Source organism: Pleurodeles waltl, chromosome 11 (genome assembly GCF_031143425.1).
Source record: "Pleurodeles waltl isolate 20211129_DDA chromosome 11, aPleWal1.hap1.20221129, whole genome shotgun sequence".
Classification (NCBI taxonomy): Eukaryota; Metazoa; Chordata; class Amphibia; order Caudata; family Salamandridae; genus Pleurodeles; species Pleurodeles waltl.
Window position 1 is genome coordinate 142685972 of NC_090450.1, and position 17786 is coordinate 142703757.

Here is a 17786-nt window from a genome sequence, read left to right on the forward strand (position 1 = left end):
CACCTTAGCATCCACCCACGCTTCCTATCGAAGTCTGCCAATGCTCCCGGGTATGCTCAAACACGCAAAACAAGTATTCCAGGAGCCAGTTAAAGGAAGGGCTATCACGCCTAGGGTTGAGAAGAAGTACAAGCCTCCCCCAACGGATCCTGTGTTCATAACACAACAACTTACACCGAACTCAGTGGTTGTAGGAGCAGCAAGAAAGAGAGCCAACTCTCAATCGTCAGGAGACGCTCCACCGCCTGACAGAGAGCAGAAAGTTTGACGCAGTGGGCAAACGAGTGGCAGCACAAGCAGCCAATCAATGGGGATTGCTAATTCGCAAGCCCTACTTGCTCGCTATGACAGGGCACACTGGGACGAAATGCAACACATCATACAGCACTTGCCCAAAGAACACCAGAAACGTGCCCAGCAGGTTGTGGAAGAAGGACATGCCATATCCAACAACCAGATATGGTCCGCACTAGACATGGCAGCACGAACGGTCAACACGGCAGCACGAACGGTCAACACGGCGGTAACCATTCGCAGGCATGCATGGTTAAGAAGCTCTGAGTTAAAGCCAGAGATCCAACAAGCGGTGTTGAACATGCCATTTAACCAAGAACAATTGTTTGGGCCGGAAGTGGACACAGCAATTGAAAAGTTAAAAAAAGACACGGACACGGCCAAAGCCATGGGCGTGCTCTACTCCCCACAAGTCAGGGGCACCTTTAGGAAACCACAATTCAGAGGAGGTTTTCGACAGCAAACACCATAGCCTTCCATCTCTCAAACCAGACCCACCTATCGGGCACAATATCAAAGTGGTTCCTATAGAGGACAATTCCCAAGAGGAAATGGAAAGTTCCAGGCAACCAAAACCAGCCAGACCAAACAGTGACTTCAATGTCACAAAACCCAACACTTATCACCAGTTGGGGGAAGCTAACCGCATATTATCAAAACTGGACACATATTACCACAGACGCATGGGTCCTATCAATTATCCAACATGGTTATTGCATAGAATTCACAAATTTCTCGCCGGATTTGCCACCAAGAGCACACAATATGTCCAAGCAACGCTTAGACCTATTACAAATAGAAGTGCAAGCACTATTACAAAAACAAGCAATAGAGCTAGTACCCAACCATCAGAAAGGAACAGGCGTCTACTCACTATATTTCCTAATTCCAAAAAAGGACAAAACGTTAAGACCTATCTTAGATCTCAGAACACTGAATCTCTTCATCAAATCAGACCACTTCCACATGGTAACACTTCAAGACGTGGTTCCCTTACTAAAAAAGGAGGACTACATGTCAACATTAGATCTCAAGGATACGTATTTCCACATACCCATCCATCCATCTCACAGAAAATACTTAAAGTTTGTAATAAAAGGCGTACACTATCAATTCAAAGTGCTACCGTTTGGGATAACAACGGCCCCAAGAGTATTCACAAAATGCCTAGCAGTAATAGCTGCTCACATAAGGAGATAGCACATGCACGTATTCCCATATTTGGACGACTGGCTGATAAAAACAAACACTCAACAACAATGTCTTCTTCACACGCAATACGTCATAGAAACTCTACACAAACTAGGGTTCTCTATAAATTACCAGAAATCAAATCTACAACCATCCCAAATACAACAATACTTGGGAGCAACACTCAACACACAAAGAGCAATTGCCACGCCAAGTCCACAAAGGGTCCAAGCGTTCCAAAATTTAACATCAAGCATACAGTCAAACCAACAATAGCCAGTAAGGTTTATAATGAAACTTCTATGCATAGCCATTGTCCCAAATGCAAGGTTACACATGAGGCCCTTGCAACAGTGCCTAGCAAAACAATGGACACAAGCACAGGGTCAACTTCAAGATCTAGTGTTGATAGACCGCCAAACACACTTCTCGCTTCAATGTGGAACCCTATAAATTTAAACAAAGGGCGGCCATTCCAAGACCCAGTGCCTCAAGCTGTTATCACAACAGATGCTTCCATGATAGGGTGGGGAGCACACCTCAACAAGCACAGCATACAGGGGCAATGGGACAATCAGCAAAAACAACTTCACATAAATCATTTGGAACTGCTAGCGGTGTTTCTAGCATTAAAAGCATTTCAACCACTGGTAGCCCACAAACACATCCTTGTCAAAACCGACAACATGACAACAATGTATTATCTCAACAAACAAGGGGGGACTCACTCGTCAGAACTGTGTTTCTTAGCACAAAGAATTTGGCATTGGGCAATTCACAATCACACTTGCCTGATAGCACAATACATACCAGGCATTCAGAATCAGTTAGCCGACAATCTGTCGAGACCGCCAGCAAACTCACGAATGGGAAATTCATCCCCAGATCCTACAGGATCACTTTCACCGCTGGGGAACACCAAACATAGACCTATTCGCAACAAAAGAAAACTCAAAATGCCAAAACTTCACGTCCAGGTACCCACACCCTCAATCCAAGGGCAATGCACTATGGATGAGTTGGTCAGAGATATTTGCTTACGCTTTTCCCCCTCTCCCACTCATTCCTTATCTGGTCAACAAACTAAGTCAAAACAAACTCAAACTAATACTCTTCGCACCAACCTGGGCTCGCCAACCGTGGTACACAACACTGTTGGACTTATCGGTAGTACCCCACATCAAACTACCAAACATACCAGATCTGTTAACACAACACAAACAACAGGTCATGCACCCGAATCCAGCATCACTCAATCTAGCGATCTGGCTCCTGAAGTCTTAGAATTCAGACATTTAAATCTTACACAAGAGTGTATGGAGGTTATTAAACAAGCAAGAAAACCAACAAGGCATTGTTACGCAAACAAATGGAAAAGATTTGTTTGCTACTGCCACACTAACCAGATCCAACCACTACATGCCTCCACAAAGGACATTGTAAGATACTTATTACACTTACAAAAGTCTAATCTAGCATTCTCTTCCATTAAAATACATCTCACTGCAATATCTGCCTAGCTGCAGATTACTCATACAACATCGCTTTTTAGAATCCCAGTCATTAAAGCATGTATGGAGGGACTAAAAAGAATCATACCCCCAAGGACACCACCAGTACCTTCGTGGAACCTTAATATTGTATTAACACGACTCATGGGCTCACCATTCGAACCCATGCATTCTTGTGAAATGCAATACTTAACTTGGAAAGTAGCCTTTCTAATAGCTAACACATCACTTAGAAGAGTAAGTGAGATACAAGCATTTACTATTCAAGAACCCTTCATACAAATACATAAACATAAAGTAGTTCTCCGTACAAATCCGAAATTCTTACCAAAAGTCATATCACCATTCCACCTAAACCAAACTGTGGAACTCCCAGTCTTCTTCCCACAACCAGACTCAGTAGCTGAAAGAGCATTACCTACATTAGACATAAAAAGAGCACTAATGCATTACATTGACAGAACAAAACAATTTTGTAAAACAAAACAATTGTTTGTAACCTTCCAAAAACCTCATGCAGGTAATCCTATATCCAAACAAGTCATCGCCAGATGGATAGTTAAATGTATTCAAACTTGCTATATTAAGGCAAAAAGAGATTTACCTATTACACCAAGAGCACATTCCACAAGGAAAAAAGGCACCACAATGGCTTTTCTTGGGAATATACCTATCACAGAAATTTGTAAGGCAGCCACCTGGTCTACGCCTCATACATTTACTAAGCATTACTGTGTAGATGTGTTAGCAACGCAACAAGCCACAGTAGGACAGGCTGTATTAAGAACATTATTTCAGAGAACTTCAAATCCTACAGGCTAAACTACCGCTTTTTGGGGGAGATTACTGCTTGTTAGTCTATGCACAGCATGTGTATCTGCAGCTACACATGCCACCGAATGGAAAATGTCACTTACCCAGTGTACATTTGTTCGTGGCATGAGACGCTGCAGATTCACATGCGCCCTCCCACCTCCCTGGTAGCCTGTAGCCGTTCTTAGTTGAATGAAAATTGTAAATATGTAAATAAATATTCTTTTGATACACATTAAGTACATACATAACTACTCTATTGCATGGGCACCTCTAGTATACTCACAACTCCTACCTCACCCTCTGCGGGGAAAAGAATCTAAGATGGAGTCGATGCCCATGCGCAATGGAGCCGAAAGGGAGGAGTCACTCGGTCTCGTGACTCGAAAAGACTTCTTCGAAGAAAAACAACTTGTAACACTCCGAGCCCAACACTAGATGGCAGGATAATGCACAGCATGTGAATCTGCAGCGTCTCATGCCACAAACAGATGTACACTGGGTAAGTGACATTTTCCCATATATATATATATATATATATATATATATATATATATATATATATATATACACACGTGTGTGTGTGTGTGGTGGGGGGGGGTGGGGCGGGGCGGTAACAATGGCGAGATACCTCCAGGCTGCTCCCAGGTGCAATCAGGAGGATGAGAGCAGCTGAGGCGAATGTTGACCCAGCTGGGGTTCAATATACAGCCAATCGCTGTTGCTGCAGTTAAAAAAATTTAAAACAGCCCCCAGGGTCCTGAGTCCACACATGCAATCAAGGTCTGTATCCGAGGCTGACTACAAGCCTCATTGATGCTACTGTCTCCTGCACCAGGAACGAGGAAGCAGAACATGTAACATCCACCAAAAAAGGTACTCCAGGAGGCCCCACGGGGGTTTCAGGTGGTCCGCACCTAATGTCCAATCTAGAAAAGCTGCCCCCAGTACAACAGATCTAAGAAAGGAGCATGTCGGGGATCCAGTACAGCTGGAGTTTACCAGTAGTGGGTTAGGGGTATGGCAAGAAAAGGCCCCGTGGTCCAGTGAGCATGGGCTCGATCAGAGAGGCCTCATCCCAGTAGGGTCCTAAGGAAGAAAGGAAAAGCCTCTAGTGCCCCCGATCAACCGGTGTGAGGTCCGACACTGGAGGGTGCTGAGAAGGAAGGGGGGCCAAGGCAAGGGGGGCCCGACTCACCCTCTCGAACAATGCCAGTGCCTGGCTGCAGAGTACGTCACTGCCGAAGACTGGATGGAAGTCCACATCACTGTCGATGAGACGGCGTTTACCCCTGCACCCACAAGTCACCTGGAGACAGTGCCAGCGCATGCTCTGACACACCAGGAGAGGCATCCCAACCGCTAGTGCCCCATTCAACCCGTGTCGGGAAACAGGACTGTGGACGGCCGCTGCTAGCTCAGTCGCTCCGTCAAGGATCCACCATCATCCTCAAGCGTCAGACTCCACTCTCCTTTTTCCAATCTACAAGCTTTACTTTTGCTACCAATTTATTGTTTCAGCTTTTAATCTGCCCGCTTTGTTGTTTTATTTCAAGGAATGGCTCAGAGATTATGATCTTTGCAGTTGATAATCTATGTGATGGAGTGTAATTGTTTTTATGTATATGTGCTCGACAATTATAAAGCTATGTATGCTTGGGCTCTGAATGGTATCTTTTCTATATCAGACTTTAATTAATTGACAGTCGACCGTAAGCTTGCCATGAATGACTCAAAGCCCACAATGCTTCACACTTCGATTCTTGATTTTGATGTTTCTGTCACTAGGTTTGGGGCCCGTGACTCTTCAGACAACAAAGAGGCCGGACTAGATCGTTCATTGTCCACCAGTTCAGGTCACATAGAGACTGGCTACCTAATGTATGAAAGAATATTGCACTTGTATAGTTTGTGCACGAAATAGCAGTATTTGTGTCAGCCGTGTTAGCAATTTACTCAAAGGAACATGGAAAGGTTAGTGTTTTTTTTACTGCTATCCCACTTGCAATCATGCAAGTGGTATAGATTCTTGAAACAATGTGCTGGCCATTCGCAAAGTGGAAGCTTTCATTAATATGCATGGACCAGTATTGCTGCATATTAGCATGGAAAAATCCTATACATGGTGATGAAAATGCACTCCTGCCATAAGTGCCCCAGCTATAATATCTTTATCCCTTGTACTGATTATTTTGGTCATAGGCAAACACTAATCATTCATTTGTGCAATAGCCTAGGCTTTTCTCACTTTAATGAGGATAGACTAGGAGGGGCACACCTTTTGCTACCCTTGGGAAGGTAGCTACAGCCCTTATCTGGAGTTAAGTGGCAAGAGCACTTGGTGACAAATACCAATTTTTGGATTTATAAGCCTCAGTCATGTGAGCAGACTTTGTTTTTATCTGTCACTAGAGTGGCCCTACTAGTCCACTCCTGTAACGTTCTGTGGCTGTGTTCTTAACCCACCCTTGGCCTGCGTGGAGTGCTTGTAGCATCATACAGTGCATGATACTTGTGTGTGCTTTCTGGGTTGCGTATTTGTCCCTGCGGATGGAACAAAACATGCCTGTGGGTTCCATTTAGAAGCCCAGGGCCTGGGGAGGCGAACATTGTAAACCCCATGACAGGAGAATTGTATTGCTGATTTTCCTGAGGGTTCAGATGAGAAACACACACTGATAGGAGAAGTGTAGAACATCCTCTGGGCACATCAAAGGGCTCTTTGATTCCAGGAAGAGTTGCTGGTCAGTGTGGCTTCGGCTCATTACCAGGAAAGGAGTGGAACTGATAAGTTTGACACTACCATGGATTCTGATAGAGCGGAAGACTTAATCCTCTCAACCTTTATGTGGCATTTTTCCATGATGGCTGACATCACAGTGTGATTCCCCAGTTAATGCCTTGGCCTGTGCTGTGGGTCACTCAGAATTGGAGCCATTCCTGTTATGACAAAATGCCCCTTTACTATAGGGCAGTACAGAAGAGAAAGAAATTCAAAGAGGAGGACACCCCAACACAAATATCAAAGGCCTGACACTAAATCACATATGTGTCTGGGTTTGGATTATCAAGGTGGGGGAATGTGCCACTTTGCTGATCAACATTCTCTCATCAGGATAGGGACTATTGCCATGACTTCTTAGCTGGTGGAACTAGGACCAGTGACCAAAGATGGGTCATCACCCAGGAGTCAAGAACTCTTGCCCTGTGCCAGGAGGAGGCAGAGGAGGAGGAAGACCCAGTGGTGATCCTGATGAATGGATCCCAGTAAGCAGAATGTGGAATACCTGGTCCAGTGTGGAGTGGTGTTGCAAGAATGTGATCTGCTTTCTGGCAGAGGTTGGTAACCCTGTCGGACTGCCGTGAAATTGCAGGCCATCGCCTGATCTCATTAGGCCATTGCCTGTGTCTGAGGTGCCACTGAAGACTGCTTGGGTTGCCTGCCAGTGCCAGTCAGACTGTATAGTCAGTGACTGTGGGCCCTTTTCCGTGACAACCCCACCCCACCCCACCTGTGTGCGAGAAGGGGGCCACCAAAAACCGCAAGAGCCATCACCTAGAGGATCAAACCAGATTTGAACTATTGCCTGTGACCCCAGATGCTAGGAGGGTGACACTAGGACCATTGGGGCCATTGATAGGTTGGAGCAGTCCCCACAACCCGTGGAGGGACTCATAAGCAAATCCATAAGTCACCCTGCCTTAGGTCACTGCTTCATTTGATTACCTGGAATACTACGAAGGAACTGCTGCACCAAGAAGCTGCTTGTGTCTGTGAATGCCTCGTAAGTGCTTCCCTGATGAACGCAGTGTTGTTGTGGGAGAATAAGAGCCTAAACACTGTTGGAGACTGCGGTCAGAGAAGACTAAAGCAGGGTTTCAGGCCCTTTGTGGTGACTTCTACTAACTTGGTGTTGTTCTGCCAGAGAGCTGACTTTTAAAGGCCAAAGCCAGAGTTTGATGTGCACGCTTGTGTGGGCTGGACACCTCCTGCATTCCAACTGGAGATGCAGATTCAGAGCGGAGAAAGGACCCTCAGTGTGAGAATATTAGCTTTAAAAGAAAAATGTTTTTATTTAGTGTGTCACATTTTTCCTATGTAATAAATACTTCTTTTATAGTAAAATCTGTATTGAACTGGACAGTCACTTTAATTTGAGTTGTGATTCCTCACATACCTTGTACCTACCTCCCCCTTAGTCTCAGACTGTTCGACCTTCACTACCACTGAGAATCCTGTGCTAAAGGGGTGGTACTTGGCCCAGTTACTCAGAGCCTTAATAGGTCCAGCCCCAGGATATTAGGAGTAAAAGGCCAGAACCCCCATGGTTGTGACAAGTAGCTGCTGCTTGCCCAATGGCTCTTTGAAAAGGGTTCTTAAAATTGCCGGCAAGCGGCAGATACCTAATGTTTAGATGCTTAAGGGTATAACCATTGCTGAGGTCATTTCTAATGTATACCAATGCCACTGTAAGTCCAGGTTTTTTTTGTTTATATCACACAGATTCTGAGTGTGTAAATGATTAAGAACACTGGGGTGGGAGTGGGTCTTATGGCTGGTCTATGTAGGGTGGAGGGCTCCCAGGAGCAGGGACAGATAAGCTCTTTCTGTTTTCATTAGGGACCAGTTTGAGAGACTGTGTGAAAGGGAGAAGGCTGTGGTAGGCTCTGGGGAGGAAACCATGTTGGGAACCCAGGAGGAGAGTGCCTTGGAGTCAGTCTCTGGTGTCCCCATCGTACAGATCTATAACAGATACATGCTGTGTGTCCCCTAATGCACTTTTCACAGTCTCCCTAATACATCACCACCTATAATGGTCAGAATCCTCCCCCTGTGGGCCCACCACTAGTTTCTATGATACAACTGTCACCAATTCCAGGAGTATATCATTTGTGTTGGTTGAGCCCAGTGGAAACCTTAAACTTGCAGATGGCTCTCCAGAAAGCTAAAGGTGAGGTGGTGAGAAGGCCAGTGAGTTTGAGAAGGATAAGCTGAGGCTTGCTCACCAGGCACAAAAGGAGAGGAGTTGAGAGACAGGAGGAACGGATCCAGGAAAATAATTTGAGTGAGCAAAAGGAGAAATTAGGGGAGCGGAAGATTAAAGAAATAGAAAGGGAAAAAGAATTGGAGGACAAATGAATATCCTTGAGAGGGAGGGGCATCGGATGGCAGTAGGTGCAGCACTACCTGGGATGAGCAACTGAACTTCCAGTTCTGGCTAGTTATTGGTTAAGATTCCAAGAGAGCGTCTGTATGTGGAAGGCCACAATATCTTGGAAGGGTTTGTGAGCTTTGAGGTCGCCTGTAAGGTGCAGCCCTTGAATGAGTTGTCTAAAGCAGCTGCTTTAATGGGCAGCTTGCTATTGTAAGGGGCAGCCATCATTGGAAGGATGACAAGAAGGCCAGAAGCGGATGAAGAAAGCTCTGATTAGATGGTCTGGGCTGAAGCCAACTCATTACCTTGAGATGTTCTGGGGCTCCACGGGATCCAGAAAAAAAACTTGCAGTATTGGCCAAGTAGTGGTTAGTCAGCAGTTTACAAGCTAGAACAGCGTGATTCTAAGCCAAAATAGGAACGAAGCCTAAGGGTAAAGGCCAAGGTACTTAGCAGGGAACTCAGAGGTTTAAGAGAAATAGGAAGGGTTGTGGTGTGTCCAGTCAGGAGCAGCATGGGAAGAAATCACAGGAATGTTTTTCCTAGTCCAAGGGTGTGACTTCTTGTAAGTGCCACCAGGTGGGACACTACTAGAGAGACTGTCAGGTGAAAGACCTGTGCCAGCAGTGTAGGTGTTAGCTAGTCTGCTTTACATAGGTGAAGGGACCTGAGTCTATGGAAATCTGGGAGAGGGACCATAGTGCTCTGAAGCATATTCATCTTAATACGATGGGGTTTGTGCAGGAAGTCATTATAAATGGCAAGAAGGTACCTGCCTTGAGGGATACTGGGGCTTTCAGGACTGTGGTTGAGATGAAGTGCATTAAGCCCATGGAGCTTCTCCCTGGTACCAAGGATACAGGTTTGGTAGCCAGTGGAGAAGACACAGAGCACCCGCTTGCCCAATTTGAGGTAGAAATCAGTGACGAGGCCGCCGCCATAAATGTAGCGGTGAGAGAAGTTGATTGTCTCTTGGGCAATGATTTGATTGCCCAATGGTTAGAGCCTGGACCAGAAGCCTATATGTCCCCAATATTGTCAACTGTGTTAATGACAGCACAGACTGTGCTGCAGTCTCTGGAAGAGGCTGGAACCTTTACTAATGGTCGCTGCTGGAAGGCCTACTCATGGTGATTTCTGCCAGCCACAAGAGGAGTGAGCCATGCTTGTGTAACTTTGGAAGGAAGCACAGGAACAGATCAGCAAAGGCATGTTTTATAAACACTATGGTGGTCATTACAACCCTGGCGGACGGTGTTAAAGCGGCGATAAGACCGGCAACAGGCCGGCGGTAAACAAATAGCAATTACGACCGTGGCAGAAACCGCAAACAAAGACAGCCACTTTAACACTCCGACAGCCACGGCGGTACAAACAAACAGCGTGGCGGACACTGCCAACAGACAGGTGGGAGACAATGTACCGCCCACACTATTATGACAGGCCAATCCGCCACCTTTTCCGTGGCGGGTTCACTGCAGATAAAAACACGTCGGAAACAGGAATTTCTAAGGGAAAACGCTCACCTCTACACACTCCACGAGGACACCATGGAACCGGAACTCCAAATCATCCTGTGATAGTCTTCCTGCTCCTCTACGAGGAGCACGAACGCCGGCGGCGAAGACCACGGTTGAGTACTGCTCCTACGACACAGGGGAGGGGGAGGGAAAAAACAGGGACACACACACACGCAACACCCCCACCCTCACCCCCACCCTTACCCACTACAACACACACACTAATGCATATCAAGACATCACAGTTACACCCCCCACAACCCCCCGGAAGAATGCAAAGACCAAAGAAAATGAGTGTAACCATCGGAATATATTACAAACAAGTAGGCAGAAATATATATATATATATATATACACCATGTACAAAATATATACCAGGCATAGTAGTCCAGGTACTGCACAAAGAAAGTCTGTGGAACACTGGGACCACACGGTATGGGCGAGGCCCACACAAGATCCCCGACCACGACGGAGAGAACACTGCAGGGGCATCAGACAGCAAGAAAACAGGCACCTCAGGGGGAGGGAAAGGGGGGGCACCTCAGCCGCTTGAGTGCACGACGCCAAATCCACGAGGGGGCCACATGCCCACTGTTACATCATGGGGAGTGCAAAGCCACAGTCTCTCAAGTCTCCCAAGTGGGTGGTTTGCCACTGTTCAATCCTGGGGAGTGCAAAGCCACAGTCTCTCAAGTCTCTGCAGTGGGTGGTGTGCCCACTGTTCAATCCTGGGGAGTGCAAAGCCACAGTCTCACAAGTCTCTACAGTGGGTGGTTTGCCCACTGTTCAATCCTGGGGAGTGCAAAGCCACAGTCTCTCAAGTCTCCAAAGTGGGTGGTTTGCCCACTGTTCAATCCTGGGGGGTGCAAAGCCACAGTCTGTCAAGTCTCTACAGTGGGTAGTTTGCCCACTGTTCAATCCTGGGGAGTGCAAAGCCACAGTCTCACAAGTCTCTACAGTGGGTGGTTTGCCCACTGTTCAATCCTGGGGAGTGCAAAGCCACAGTCTCTCAAGTCTCTACAGTGGGTGGTTTGCCCACTGCTCAATCCTGGGGTGTGCAAAGCCACAGTCTCTCAAGTCCCCCAAGTGGGTGGTTTGCCCACTGTTCAATCCTGGGGAGTGCAAAGCCACAGTCTCACAAGTCTCTACAGTGGGTGGTTTGCCCACTGTTCAATCCTGGGGAGTGCAAAGCCACAGTCTCTCAAGTCTCCCAAGTGGGTGGTTTGCACACTGTTCAATCCTGGGGAGTGCAAAGCCACAGTCTCTCAAGTCTCTACGGTGGGTGGTTTGCCCACTGTTCAATCCTGGGGAGTGCAAAGCCACAGTCTCTCAAGTCTCCCAAGTGGGAGGTTTGCCCACTGTTCAATCCTGGGGAGTGCAACGCCACAGTCTCTCAAGTCTCTACAGTGGGTGGTTTGCCCACTGTTCAATCCTGGGGAGTGCAAAGCCAGTCTCACAAGTCTCTACAGTGGGTGGTTTGCCCACTGTTCAATCCTGGGGAGTGCAAAGCCACAGTCTCCCAAGTCTCCCAAGTGGGAGGTTTGCCCACTGTTCAATCCTGGGGAGTGCAACGCCACAGTCTCTCAAGTCTCTACAGTGGGTGGTTTGCCCACTGTTCAATCCTGGGGAGTGTAAAGCCACTGTCTCAAGTCTCTACAGTGGGTGGTTTGCCCACTGTTCAATCCTGGGGAGTGCAAAGCCACAGTCTCTCAAGTGGATAACAGTCTCCACTGGTTCTGGAGGGGGCATGGTGCCCAGAGTGCTTCATCCTGTGAAGGACAGAGGTAGTGGATGACAGTTTCCACTGGTTCTGGAGGGGGCATGGTGCCCAGAGTGCTTCATCCTGTGAAGGACAGAGGTAGTGGATGACAGTCTCCACTGGTTCTGGAGGGGGACTGGTGCCCAGAGTGCTTCATCCTATGAAGGACAGAGGTAGTGGATGACAGTCTCCACTGGTTCCGGAGGGGGACTGGTGCCCAGAGTGCTTCATCCTGTGAAGGACAGAGGTAGTGGATGGATCTCTCCACTGGTTCTGGAGAGGGACTGGTGCCCAGAGTGCATCACTCACCCCGTGACGGACCCAGTTGCGTCAGTGCCCCTGCCGCTCATGGGCTAGCGGTGCTTGAGTTGGCGGTGCCCTGTTCAGCGGTGCTTGAGTTGGCGGTGCCCTGTTCAGTGGTGCTTGAGACGGCGGTGCCCTGTTCAGCGGTGCTTGAGACGGCGGTGCCCTGTTCAGCGGTGCTTGAGTTGGCGGTGCCCTGTTCAGCGGTGCTTGAGACGGCGGTGCCCTGTTCAGCGGTGCTTGAGTTGGCGGTCCTTCATGGCCCAGCTGTGCTTGAGACGGCGGTCCTTCATGGCCCAGCGGGGCTTTTGCTGGCGGTCCTTCATGGCCCAGCTGTGCTGGGGCTGGCGGTGGCCTCCTGGGCAACTGTGCTGGGGCTGGCGGTGGCCTCCTGGGCAGCTGTGCTGGGGCTGGCGGTGGCCTCTTGGGCAGCTGTGCTGGGGCTGGCCCCTGGCGATGGCCTCCTGGGCAGCTGGGCTGGGGCTGGCCCCTGGCGATGGCCTCCTGGGCAGCTGGGCTGGGGCTGGCGGTGGCTCCTGGGCAGCTGGGGCTGGCGGTGGCCTCCTGGGCAGCTGGCCTGGCGATGGCCTCCTGGGCAGCGGGGATGATGGCGGTCTTCTCCGCCGTGCAGCTCTTCCCAGACTTTCCGGGTTTCTTCTGGCCCTTCCCCACCTTGGAAGGTGTCACAGCTGACTCCACACTCCCACCGACACCCCTGGGAGCGGCTTTGGTGGCTGGAGTCTTCCCCCTCTCCCGCCGGGCACTGGCCAACTTCTGATGCTTCACAGGTGGGGGACTGTCTGTGCTGTGGCTCCGTGCCACACTGGCTGTCCTGGTGGCCGGTACACTCCACACACCGGTGACTACAGGCACCACTGGTCCCAGAGATGTTTTGGCTGAGGTGCTACTTCGGGACCTATGAGATGGACGGGGTGGGGGAGGTGTGGGAAAAAGGTCAAGGGTGGATAGGAATAGTTTTTTGGACACACTGGGACGGGTAGCTGGAGGGGGTTTGGGAGTGGAGGAAGAGGTGGTGGTTGTAGGAGGTGTTCATTTGCTGACTTTGGGTGAAGGTGCATTCGCTGGAGGCTGTAATGAGGTGGATGGCTGTTGGGTGGGTGTGTGCCTGCGTTTGTGTATCGTAGGAGGGGGCGTCACAGACACACTGGGAGAGGACACAGGGGACGTGTGAATGGTAGTGGGGGTGGTGACTGCATGTGAGCGGGGTGTGGTGGTGGGTGTGCTGGAGAGGGACGTAGTGGCTGTAGAGGTAGTGCATGCAGGTGTGAGTGTAGGCGGGACTGGGAGGGAGGAGGGAGACGACGAGGAGGGGGACACAGTGGAGGCAGTGGATGTTGGTGTGTCTGCATGTGTGTGTTGCTTGCGTGAGTGCCTGTGGGATGTGTGGTGCTTATGTTTGCCTGAGCTTCCCTTGTGTGTTGAGGTGTGTGCAGGCTTGTCTGATGGTGTGCTTGGGATAGGCAGAGGTACAGGGGATTGGGTCTGGGTGGAGGAAGTTGGACTGGGGGAGGCTAGAGACGGGGACAAGGGCTGCCATCAGTGCTGAGGCCAGAGTTTGAAAAGCTCGGTGAAGGGCCGCCTGACCAGAATGAATGCCCTCCAGGAATGTATTAGTTTGTTGCAACTGCCTTTCTACACCCTGGTTGGCATTCAAAATGGTAGACTGCCCAACTGTGAGGGACCTGAGGAGGTCAATGGCCTCCTCACTGAGGGCAGCAGGGGTGACTGGGGCAGGGCCTGAGGTGCCTGGGGCGAAGGTGATGCCCACCCTCCTGGGTGAGCGGGCACAGGCGAAGGCTGAGGGGCTGCTGGGAGGGCGGTGCTGGTAGGGGGGGTGGCGGCTGTACCTGTAGATGCGGGGGGCACAGATGTTGCCGCCACCACAAGGGAGCTCCCATCAGAGGACGAGTCCATGTTGCTGGTGTCAGCTCCTGTCCCCGCCGTGGAGCTCCCTTCGCCCTCCGTCCCACTGGTGAATTCCGGGTCCGTAGTCTCGCCCTCCAGGGCCATGTGGGATGCAGCTCCCTCCTGCTCCGGTGCCACTGCTCCTCCGCCTGATGATGCTAATGTACACAAGAACATGGAGACCACAAAAGGGGGTGGGGTACGACAGAAGAAAGACATGTTGAGTGCATGGATTACCGTTACCGTTGGCGGACACGACAGACACAGAAGCCCCCTGCACTACGCCGCGTTCTTGGGCTCCACTGTTCAATTCCTGGGAAATGGCCTACAAGGCTATGGACGACATCTGCACACATAGATGACACAGAGGCAAGAATAGCTGTACTTGGCACTCTACAGAGGTGGGGTGGGGTGCCACATGGCCTGCTTTATGGAGGGGCCTTGCCTACGGAACTCGCCCTGGCCTAGGGAAACCCACAGCCCTCCTCCCCCACCCAGACACCTTCACTGCGCGCAAAGTCAGCAGAATGAGAGTGTACTCACCCCCTTGTGTCTGCTGTGATGCCCTCAAGCGCCCATCCAACTCCGGGTAGGCCACCGCCAGGATCCTGAACATCAGGGGGGGTCATGGTGCGACAGGCACCCCTCCCACATTGGGAGGCCATCCCCAGGTGAGCCTCCGCCGTCTTCTTGCTCCAGCGGCGAATGTCCTCCCATCCTTTCCGGTGGGTGCTCCGTCTGTGGTAGACCCCCAGGGTCCGGACATCCTTGGCGATGGCACGCCAAATATCTTTCTTCTGGTGGGCGCTGACCTACATGAAATGTACAGGGGAAGAAGAGAAGTCATTACCAACTGCACCGTCAAAGTGATTGGCCCCCATCCCTACCCTTGCCATGTGGCACATGCATTCACCGTCTTTCATGCATGCAGCACTCTGCCCCCTTCCTTCTTACATTCAGCCCTCTCCACACAGGCATAGCCCATACAACATGCTCCCTGTGTACTTACCTGTTTGTCTGGAGGACCGTAGAGTAGCGTGTACTGAGGGAGGACCCAATCCACAAGCTTCTCCAACTCCTCCGATGTGAAGGCAGGTGCCCTTTCCCAAGACGCATGAGCCATTGTCTCTTCCAGACCGAGGTCACAGCAGCACTTGCAGTGTAGGTCCTCTCCTGTCGAAGATCAAGTATCGAGTGATTGAACAGATAGAAAATGGCGGTCTCGTCTGCAGCGGTGCATACCGTCACCGCCGGCGTACATCCTCATTGGCTCCTGGGACCCATAGGGTCCAATGTTAACGAATGCAGCATTGCGCCGCGGTCTTCGACCGCCTTACCGCGACGGTGTACAATGCCAGCTCAGTTACCTCACATCCCATTGTCCCACTTTAGAGGTCAGGCAGCCGCCATTTCAGGGGCCCACATTGCTTCATTTTCAGCTGCGTCACACATACCTAGGCCTAGATTCAACACACATACAGGCCACCTTTTGTGTATGATTGGTGTTCTGGGTAAACTGTGGGTACGTACCTCCGAGTTGTTTGACTCTGTGCTCGCTGTTGTCCTTCATAGGCACTGTCCGCTGGGACATGTGAGGAGATGGCGGCATCCTCCGGTGTACCGACCGTTGGTGGACCTGTCGACAATGGAGGAGCGACATTTGATAGTCACCTACATGCTTGACCGTGCCACAATCCAGGAACTATGTACCCAGTTGGAGCCAGACCTGATGTCAGCAATCCACCATCCCACAGGAATCCCCCCTCAAGTGCAGGTGCTGTCAGTGCTCCATTTCCTTGCAAGTGGGTCATTTCAAACAACAGTGGCCATGGCATCAGGGATGTCCCAGGCTATGTTTTCCAACGTATTGTCCAGAGTGTTGTCTGCCCTTCTGAAACACATGCGGAGCTACATTGTTTTCCCTCAGGTGGAGGATTTGCCTACAGTGAAAGGTGATTTCTATGCCCAGGGACATATCCCCAACATCATAGGTGCCATTGATGGGACCCATGTGGCTTTGGTCCCCCCCCCCCCACAGGAGTGAACAGGTGTACAGAAACCGGAAGAGTTATCATTCTATGAATGTACAGATGGTATGTTTGGCAGACCAGTACATCTCCCATGTGAATGCCATGTTCCCTGGCTCAGTGCATGACACCAACATCCTGTGGAATAGCAGCCTCCCTTATGTGATGGGTCAACTCCAGAGGCACCGTGTGTGGCTATTAGGTGAGCACCTGGAAGCAAGTCAGTGGGAATGGTTGTCTGGGTCTGGGGTTATCCCTCCAGGTTAGTGTGTGTCTAACAGTTGCCCCTCGCCATTTGCAGGTGACTCCGGTTACCCCAACCTGTCATGGCTACTGACCCCAGTGAGGAATCCCAGGACAAGGGCAGAGGAACGCTACAATGAGGCCCATGGGTGAACTAGGAGGGTGATCAAGCGGACCTTCGGCCTCCTGAAGGCCAGGTACAGGTGGATCCCTATTCTACTCACCAAAGAAGGTGTGCCAGATCATCGTGGCCTGCTGTATGCTTCACAACTTGGCTTTGCGACGACAGGTGCCTTTTCTGCAGGAGGATGGTCCAGATGGCGGTGTTGTTGCAGCTGTGGAGCCTGTGGACAGTGATGAGGAGGAAGCAGAGGAAGAAGACATGCACAACAGGGACTCAGTGATCCTGCAATATTTCCAGTGAGACACAGGTAGGAATACAAACCTGCCTACTACATGTACTTTGACACTACTACCTCTCTCCTGTCTGTCGTTTTCACCCAGTGTATGGTCACTGAGTTGTCACTTTCCCTTACGATTTTACAGATGTGGGTCCCACTGTGTGACATCTGCTTAGATTCCTCATGGACTAGAGCTGTGTGACATAGGTATGTTGACATTACTATTTAAAAAACATTTTGTCACTGTAATTGCTAATACACTATTTCGAATTCACAGACAGACTCCAGATCATTTTGTGCTTTAGGTGTGTTTATTTAAATGCTCAATATTGGAGGGAGTAGTGAAATGGTGAGGGGTGATGGCGGAGGAGTGTCCATGGCAGAGTCCAGTCTATTAGTCTCAAAGGTGCATTGCCCATATGGACATAGGAAGTGGAGCTGGGGCAGTTTAAGTATGGACAGGGTGACAAAGTGGGACAATAGGATGACAATCAGGGTGGTCTCATTTCTTGGCGGGGGTCTTGGCATCGTGCTCTGTCTTTGTCCTGGATCTCAGGGACCGTTTGCGGGGTGGTTCTCCCTCTGCAGGGGGTGGGGTGGGGTGCTGGAGTGGTGGTCCTGTGGCGGGGCGTCCTGTCCACT